This window comes from Eulemur rufifrons, chromosome 15 (genome assembly GCF_041146395.1).
Source record: "Eulemur rufifrons isolate Redbay chromosome 15, OSU_ERuf_1, whole genome shotgun sequence".
In the NCBI taxonomy this organism is placed as follows: Eukaryota; Metazoa; Chordata; class Mammalia; order Primates; family Lemuridae; genus Eulemur; species Eulemur rufifrons.
Genome location: NC_090997.1, coordinates 3603152 through 3611746, shown reverse-complemented (window position 1 = coordinate 3611746; position 8595 = coordinate 3603152).

The window sequence follows — 8595 nt, the reverse complement described above, 5'->3', positions numbered from 1 at the left end:
TATTTATAACTGTATTGGTATACAGGAAAATATATTGATATTATATATTAACATATTTTCTTCAACCTAAAAGTTAAACTTTTTCTATTTTAAAATAAGGGTAGGCCAGGCGCAGTGGCTCACACCTATAATCCCAGCGCTTAGGGAGGCCAAGGTGAGAGGATCCCTTGAGCCCAGGAGTTCAAGACCAGCCTGGGCAACATAGAGAGACCTCCGTCTCTACAAAAAAGAAGAAGAAGAAAAAAAAAAAACTTAACAGGACATAATGGCACACACCTGTAGTCCCAGTTACTCGGGAGGCTGGGGAGGATCACTTGAGCCCAGGAGTTCGAGGTTGCAGTAAGCTATTGATGAGGCCACTGCACTCGAGCTAGGGTGACAGAGGAAGACTCTGTCTCAAAAAAAAAAAAAAAAAAAAAAGCAAAGGAAGAGAGTGGCAACCAAGTGCCCTAGATCTGAAAGAGCCTCCTGGGACCTGCTGTATTTAGCAGGAATGCTTGCAAGTGCAGGCCCAGAAAGCCTGAGTAACATTGGCTAAAATAAACAGGAATTAATTTTTCCCACATAACAAGCCATCTGAAGAAGACAGCTTCTGGCATTGGTTTGCCCATTCAATGGTGTCATAAAGGTCCCAGGCTGTTTATATCTGTACACTCTACCCTCCTACAGTGTTACCCTTACATATTCTCTTTGGCTAAACTATAAGCACATTTTTTGTTATAGAGGTTGTTCTGTGTATGTCACTGTCAAGCATGACATTCACCAGCAAAGAAAAGAGGCATTAGACATACCCAACACCACTTAGCTGTAGAAATGCCCATCACCACTTTGCTGTGTCTTTATTTTTGTTTATTTTTTTATATTATTGTTCCTTTGCCTGTCCCCAGGAATGCTGTGTCTTTAAAGAGCCGTTTTCTGGCTACTGCAAATGTTTCGAAAAGATACTAAGTCTTACACTCGGCAGATACAGATGCAACATGGGAAACTGGGAAGTATAATTGCTACTGCATTGTTATTGATTCATTACTGAAAATAATCTATGCAGGGCCTTTCTGAAATCATTAGCTATGGCCCTAAACTCAACCAGTGTCTTATTGACATGTACAACAGGGTCTGATATTCCTTCTCTGTCCTGTAAGTCCTGTAAGTCATAGTTTTGGGGCTCGATGATTAGCTGAATAGAAAGAATCCCACTTGCTCTTTCCTAATGAGCACCATGGAGTGGCATGATGTTGGAAAAGGCACCATGCAAGATGTGATTACCAAGAGGACAAACAGCTTGTGCAGGGGCAGCCAGTGAGGATTTTTGAGACAGAGTCTTGCTCTATTGCCTGGGCTAGAGTGCCCTGGCGTCAGCCTAGCTCACAGCAACCTCAAAGTCCTGGGCTCAAGCGATCCTCCTGCCTCAGTCTCCTGAGTAGCTGGGACTACAGGCATGCGCCACCATGCCCGGCTAATTTTTCCTGTATATTTTTAGTTGTCCAGATAATTTCTTTCTATTTTTAGTAGAGGTGGGGTCTCCCTCTTGTTCAGGCTGGTCTCGAACTTCCGAGCTCAAGTGATCCTCCAGCCTCCGCCTCCCAGAGTGCTAGGATTACAGGCATGAACCACTGTGCTGGGCCCCAGTGAGGGTATTGAGCCAGAGCTTGGGCAATCATTCCATCAGTTTGCTGTATCTGATGCTCGGGGGTGACATGCCTATCACAAACTCCATTTTATATTTTGATGAGCCTACACTTGTTCTGTTTTAGTTAGGATTAGGTTCAGCTGGAGAAACAGAAAACCCTGAAAATGATAGCAGCCTTACCATGATAGAAGTTTATTTCTCTCTCACATAGAGCCCCCAGGGCTGGTATAGTGTTGAATAGTGTCAGGGATTTAGGATCCTTCTGTCTTATTGTTCCAGAGCCTCAACTTAGCTCTTCCCTGTCAGATCTGATACGGCTACTTGAGTTCCAGCTCTCATGTTTGCATTTCAGTCAGCAGGAAGGAGGAAGGGGAAATAAGGACCACCCCCTCTTTATAAGGCCACTTTCTAGAAGTTGTGCGCAACAATTCCACTTACAGCTCTTTGGATAGAACTTGGTCACCCAGCCACTTGTATCTGGAAAGAATAGGAAACTGGTACTTGCTCTGCAAGTCCATGTGCCCAATTAAAATGGAAAGTTCTATTAAGGAATCTTGGGATTATGGATACTGGGGAACAATTCATATTCTCTGAATCATATCATGTCTCTGAGCAATTTATTGAGTAAGATCCGGAAATGGAGGATTCCCCCATGGCAACTTTTACCAATAAAGCAGTCCCTAATTGGCATAAAAATCAATTGTTTAAGAATACATTTTTTGCTCTTATGAGTGAGAGACTTCAATATAATCAACCTACCAGTGATAGCTTGGAGGCCAATACCTCTAGGCAGAGCATTATAGTAGGAGTGTAAAAACAAGTAGAATGTTTGTTTTGTTTTGCTGGCAAATCACCCCCCAGGGATTTCTTGAAATACTTGGAGGCTGTCATAGGTGCCTAGAGTGTGTGCCCATCCCATAGCAGTCCTCTCTCCTCCATGACACCACTGTTAGTTACCTCTCTTTTTATGCCTACTGCTGATGTGTCTGGGTGTCTGAAAACGTCATTGGCTTTGTTAGAGCACCACTAGGATAGTTACGGTATGTATCATCTCAAGATGATTTTAATAATTTGTTAGAGACATCAGTAATCAAATTCTCAGAGACACATGCCATATAATTTTGCATTCAGTACTCAAATCATTAAACTCCAGTGGTCTATATACCTGTTTGGCCTCTAAGGCAGTGCTGTCCAATGGAACTTTCTGTGATTACGGAAATGTTCTACATCTGTGCAATCCAATATGGTGGCCATGAGCCACATGCAGCTGTTGAACACTTGACATGTGGCTAGTGTACCTGAGGAACTCAGTTTTTAATTTTACTTAATTTTAATTAATTTAAATAGCCACGTGTAGCTAGTGGCTGTTGTACCAGACAGCACAGCTCTGAGGCAGCTTGCTGTTTAAAGACCCACATAAATTTGGATTAATTTTTACTAATTTGGTGAAGAGACCCCAGTTGAATGCAGATGTGGGATATGTAGTCTTCATTCTTTTTTTTTTTTTTTCTCCTGTAACACAAAGATCAATGGATATGTAGTCTTCAGAATTCAAACATGCCAATTAATTTCTGTTTCTCTTTTTCAGATAAGGAGTTTCAAGGGCAAATACTTCTGCTTGGTCTTTGTCTGAATTTCCCCCCCAAAAACTCTACTGAAACTTTTGCTGTTTTATGAGTTTTTCGGTGCAGTTGCCTTTTAAAAAACTCACATTTACTGAGATATAATTTATATACAGTAAAATTTATCCTCCTTAGTGGTACAGTTGTATGAGTTTTCACAAAATTCGTGTTTATTGTGTAACTACCACTACGATCAAGATAAAGGATATTCCCATCACCCAAAAAAGTTTCCTCATGGGCATAGTTTTTTCAAGTCACCCCTGGTTGATGTCATTAGTGTAATGAACAGTTTTGATACTTAATTGGATTTAGGCCATTTGTTTACATTCTGCTTACTGGATTATGCCTCAGGGCGGGAGAATTCACTGTGGCAATATAGTAAGGGTGACTTGGGGCTGCCGAGTGGGAGCAAGCTGTTGGTGGTGAGTATAGTTGTTGGTGTTGGAAAGAATGCATCAGCCGGACGGATGCACGCATGCTAATCAAGGAGATTTAGCAAGATCTTCTAGTAAGGAAATGATATCACGTACAGTGCTAACCACATTTAATTTATGTTTTATAATTAAGTGACTTAAACATATGTAAAGTGTTTAGAACAGTTCCTGGCACTTAATAAGTACTATTTCAGAATCAGCTACTTGAAAAAAAATATTGTTGTAATTCACAATTAACTTCCAGGATCCACCTACCTTTTGAGTGGCCAAAATGAGTTGTTAAGGAGTCCTATTGGTAGGGGGGATTATCTCAAGCTTCTCCAACTATTTTATAATTGTTATTTTACGTGCTGTCCTAGGGACTTGGCACTGTTCCATATCTATATTTTTTTTGTGGGGAAATGGAATTCCAGAGGTTCATTTAAGTAAGCGCTTTTCCAACTCCCAGAACTGTGATAGTAAATTCAAATAACATACCCAGGCCAGGTAAGATCACCATAGAAACCTTCCTTGTTCTCCATATCCCTCATTAATGTTGTCACTACCTACCACCTTTCTCCTCGACATGCCCTGATATTCAAAATAGTCCTTCTTATTAGATTAGGTTTTCCTAATTAAAAGTTGCCATTGATCCTATATCCTAAAGCTTTTGGAATTCTGAAATATTGTCCTTCATCTAAAATGTTTTAACTGGAGTGGAGGGGAGGACACTGGGGCTATCTGTCCTGTCCTATGAGAGGATTTGGCTTTAGGACAAAGCTCTTTAAACTCAGAGGATGTATCAAAGGAGGTGTTGTTGAAGTGCCCCCTCTCTGTGTTCACTGAGGGAAATGTGTTCTTAAAGTTTATAAACTTATTGTCTTGGTATTCCCTGTGGCTTGGTTTGCAGCACTTTTAGACTGCGTGAGTTGAGGGTTTGCCAAAATTATTTCTATGGATGTAGCTTCTGTATCTAAAACTGGACTATTTTTGATGCTTCCTTAACCTCTTTTGTAAATTTATTAATTTGCCAGTGGGCTTATCATGCTGTTGAATTCTGATATCCCCAAATCTACTGAGCCATGGGCAGATATTATCTCCACTTCTCCCTCTCCTCACTGCTTCTTAAATTCTTTTTCATTGTTTCAATTCTCTAGCACTTTCTCTTGCAGATGGTCCTGCTTCCATTAAAAGCTACTCAGAGAGGGCCTGCATTTATTTTTAGAGAAACACTGTAACCTCTACTCTGCCTATCCAATATGGTAGACGCTAGTACATGTGGCTATAATAATTTAGATTTAAATAATTTAAAATTAAATTAAATAAAAACTTCAGCCCCTGGCCGGGCGTGGTGGCTCACGCCTGTGATCCTAGCACTCTGGGAGGCCAAGGTGGGTGGATCGTTTGAGCTCAGGAGTTCGAGACCAGCCTGAGCAAGAGCGAGACCCCGTCTCTACTAAAAAGAGAAAGAAATTATCTGGACAGCTAAAAATATATATAGAAAAAATTAGCCAGGCATGGTGGCGCATGCCTGTGGTCCAGCTACTCGGGAGGTTGAGGCAGGAGAATCGCTTGAGCCCAGAAGTCCGAGATTGCTGTGAGCTAGGCTGATGCCTTGGCACTCTAGCCTGGGCAACAGAGTGAGACTCTGTCTCAAAAAAAAAAAAAAATTGAAAACCAAAAACAAACAATCAAACAAAAAAACACTTCAGCCCCTTAGTTGCACCAGCCACTAGCATTTTAAGTGCTCAAGAGCCACCCATGGCTAGGGGCTACTCTATCGGACAGCTAGATATAGACATTTCCATAGAGCAGAAAGTTGTGATGGACAGCACTGCCCAAAGTGGTGATCTCTGGGGACCACACCCACTTCCCAGAGACCAGGCCTCTGCTTGTGTACAGCGACTCCTTTCCACGGCTGATGTGGAAGTCTTGCTTCTGTTGGTATCTTTTAAAAAATTTTTTAAAGTCTTTTATTATTACTCTCTCCTATATTTTGGCAAAAATATGTATATTCATTTCTCTTAAATTTTTTAATTGACAAAAATTGTATATATTTATCGTGTGCAACATGATGTTTTGATTTATGTATACATTGTTTAATGGCTAAATCATGATAATTAAAATGTGCATTACCTTACATATTATTTTTATGTGGTGAGAACACAAAATCTATTCTCTTAGCGATATTCAAGCATACAATATATTTGTTATTAATTATAGTCACCATGTTGTATGATAGATATCTTCAACTTATTCCCCCTGTCTTTTTGTATCCTTTGTAATTCCCCCTGAAATTTTGTATCCTTTGATGTTGTTTTTTTCTTTTTTTATATTCAACTCTTAAAATATATAATTAGGGTTGTTTGGTAACAGAGCAATGCTTGGCATATTTTCACAGCTGCTGTTAAAAGCATAGCCAAACCACAGAAGCCTCAGTGCTGCCAAAGCCTATCTATTTGGTCACATTTATTTTGACTTATGTCTTTTGTATGTTAACTTTTCTTGTAAAGAATGTTGGCATATTCCCAAGTTGTTGACAAATTCCCTTATTTTCTGTTCCAAGTCTAGATTCCACTGTTGGCCACTAGGTGGAGATTGGATCTTTCTTAATGCCATAATACCATTTTAAATTCAGATTCTTTGCAATGGATAATCAGGCATTTTCCTCAACAAGTTTAAAACATTTCTCACGAGAGGTAAAAACAACCCACAGTTTCAATTCTCTGTAGTTGTCCAATAAAAATGGAAAGGAAAAAAGGGCTAAATTATTTCCCTACACTGTTTCCGTATGGCAATGCTCTGTCCCCACGAGGGCAAGCCGCACAGCTCAACTCAGGGGTGGGCATTCTGAGTTAACTCACAGCTTTATGGCTGTACTCGGACCACACCATGTTTGGAGGATTCTTGGCCAAACAGAAAGTCCAGGGAGGCCACCTTCTCCTTGTCAAACTCTATTAATAAATTAATCTATTGGTTCTTTCATAAGGGAGAGGGTGAAATGTTCAGGACTCCAAGAGTTAGAGAGTGAAAATGGTTTCTAAAGTAAGTCCCTTTTACTTATGACTCAAGATAATGTTAAAGGGATCATCAGATGTTCTGAACCCAGGTTTCTCACCCTCTGCTGCTGAGGTTTGTTTGTTTGTGTGTTTCTTTCTTCTCAAAATCCCAAATGGTGAAGCCCTTCTGAGGCAATGCACCAGTGGGAGGTTCATTCACAGGCAAATTCCTTGGATGTCAAAGTCTGTGGGTGCAGAGTAGACCACCTCTCCGTCCCCCCCCTTTTTTTTCACAAAGGTGATTGACAATGGATATATAAAATTTACAACTTCTCTTTCTCATTTGGGACACTGAGAGACGGGAAGCCCCGACTTTCTACAAGAAATATCATAGAATAGAAAGCTTGGATAATTTCTCATGGCGTTGAGCAAAAATTTAAAATTTCACAGAACATTTTCATCTGCATCCCTGGTGTGTAACTTCAGCTTTCCAAAACCTGCTTAAATGCTAATAGGACTCATAAAACATTTGTAATAAATAATTCCATAATGAAAAATAATTTTATGAATTAGCCCGATGTCTTCTATAATAACCAATGTTCCCAGAAAAGTAGGATGTAAGAGTGTCTTCTGTTCCAATGCATGACTTTCTTTGATAAGAATTGATGCTCCTGTTATTTTGAAAATTTTCAACAAAATGGATGGTTTACCCCTGTTCAGGAAAGAGTTAAAACATCAGACCCCAATGCTATCCTTTGGAAGGCCTGCTGGCAATGTTGCCCTGGCTGGCATGTGAGAACTTGGATTTCAGGAGGTTTCTGCCACTCCCAGAACTGACAAGAGTGGCTCCCTGTCTAAATGTTTGTACAAACAGTGTGGTTCATGCTGAGCACCTGCTTTCCCTCTGGAGTTTGGGATTTTGGTCTGTATTGGGCAGAGGATGCCTACGTGATCGGCCCTGTGATGGTTAATTTTAGGTGTCAGCTTGACTGGATTAAGGAATCCCCAGACAGCTGGGAAAGCATTATTTCTGGGTGTGTCTGTGAGGGCGTGTCTGGGACTGGCATTTGAATCATGGACTGAGCAAGGGAGATCTGCCCTCGCCCAGTGTGGGCAGGCACCATCCAATCAGCTGAGGACCTGGATAGAACAAAAAGGCAGAGGAATGAAGAAAGGTGAATTTGCAAGGTTTCTCCCTGCTGCGGCTGGGACACCTTTCTTCTTCTGCCCCGGGACATTATAACTCCAGGTTCTCTGGCCTTTGGATTCAGGGACTTGCACCAGCAGCCCCCAGTTTCTCAGGCTTTCAGCCTTGGATTCAGAGTTACACCCCTGGCTCCCCTGGTTTTGAGCCTTTGGACTTGGACTGAGCCATGCTACTGGCTCCCCCGGGTTTCTGGCTTGCAGATGGCCCTTTGTGGGACTTCCCAGCTTCCATGATGGAGTGAGTGAATCCCCGTAATAAATCATAATAGTGATCCAGATTTTAAGACTTTCTAGAATTCTCAAGACCCCTGTCTGTCTCTGAATGGCTGGATTATGATCATATTAATTTTCTGCTGCACGGGTTTCTCACGTGTTGGCTGTGAAGCCAAAAGGGAAAATGAGGCAGTTAAAGGGTCCTCATTTATTCACACTGTCCTCTTCACCTCACCGTGTGACAGCTGGAATTGCTGCACAAAACAGGGGTAAGGATGTTTTCACTGGGCAAGGACCACGTCTCTCTATGAGTTGTCTAAGGTGAGTAATGGAAAGAGCACGGGCTTTGGAAACAGATCTAAATTTTCCATGTTTGTGGCTCTGCTAGGATGCAATAGCTGTGGGACCTCACCAAGCCTCAGTTTCCACATTTTAAAAAGAAAAGAAAACTGTGTCCTATTCCCCAGCTTAGGAGGATTAAATGAAGCACTTAGCGGATTACGAGACATGGATGA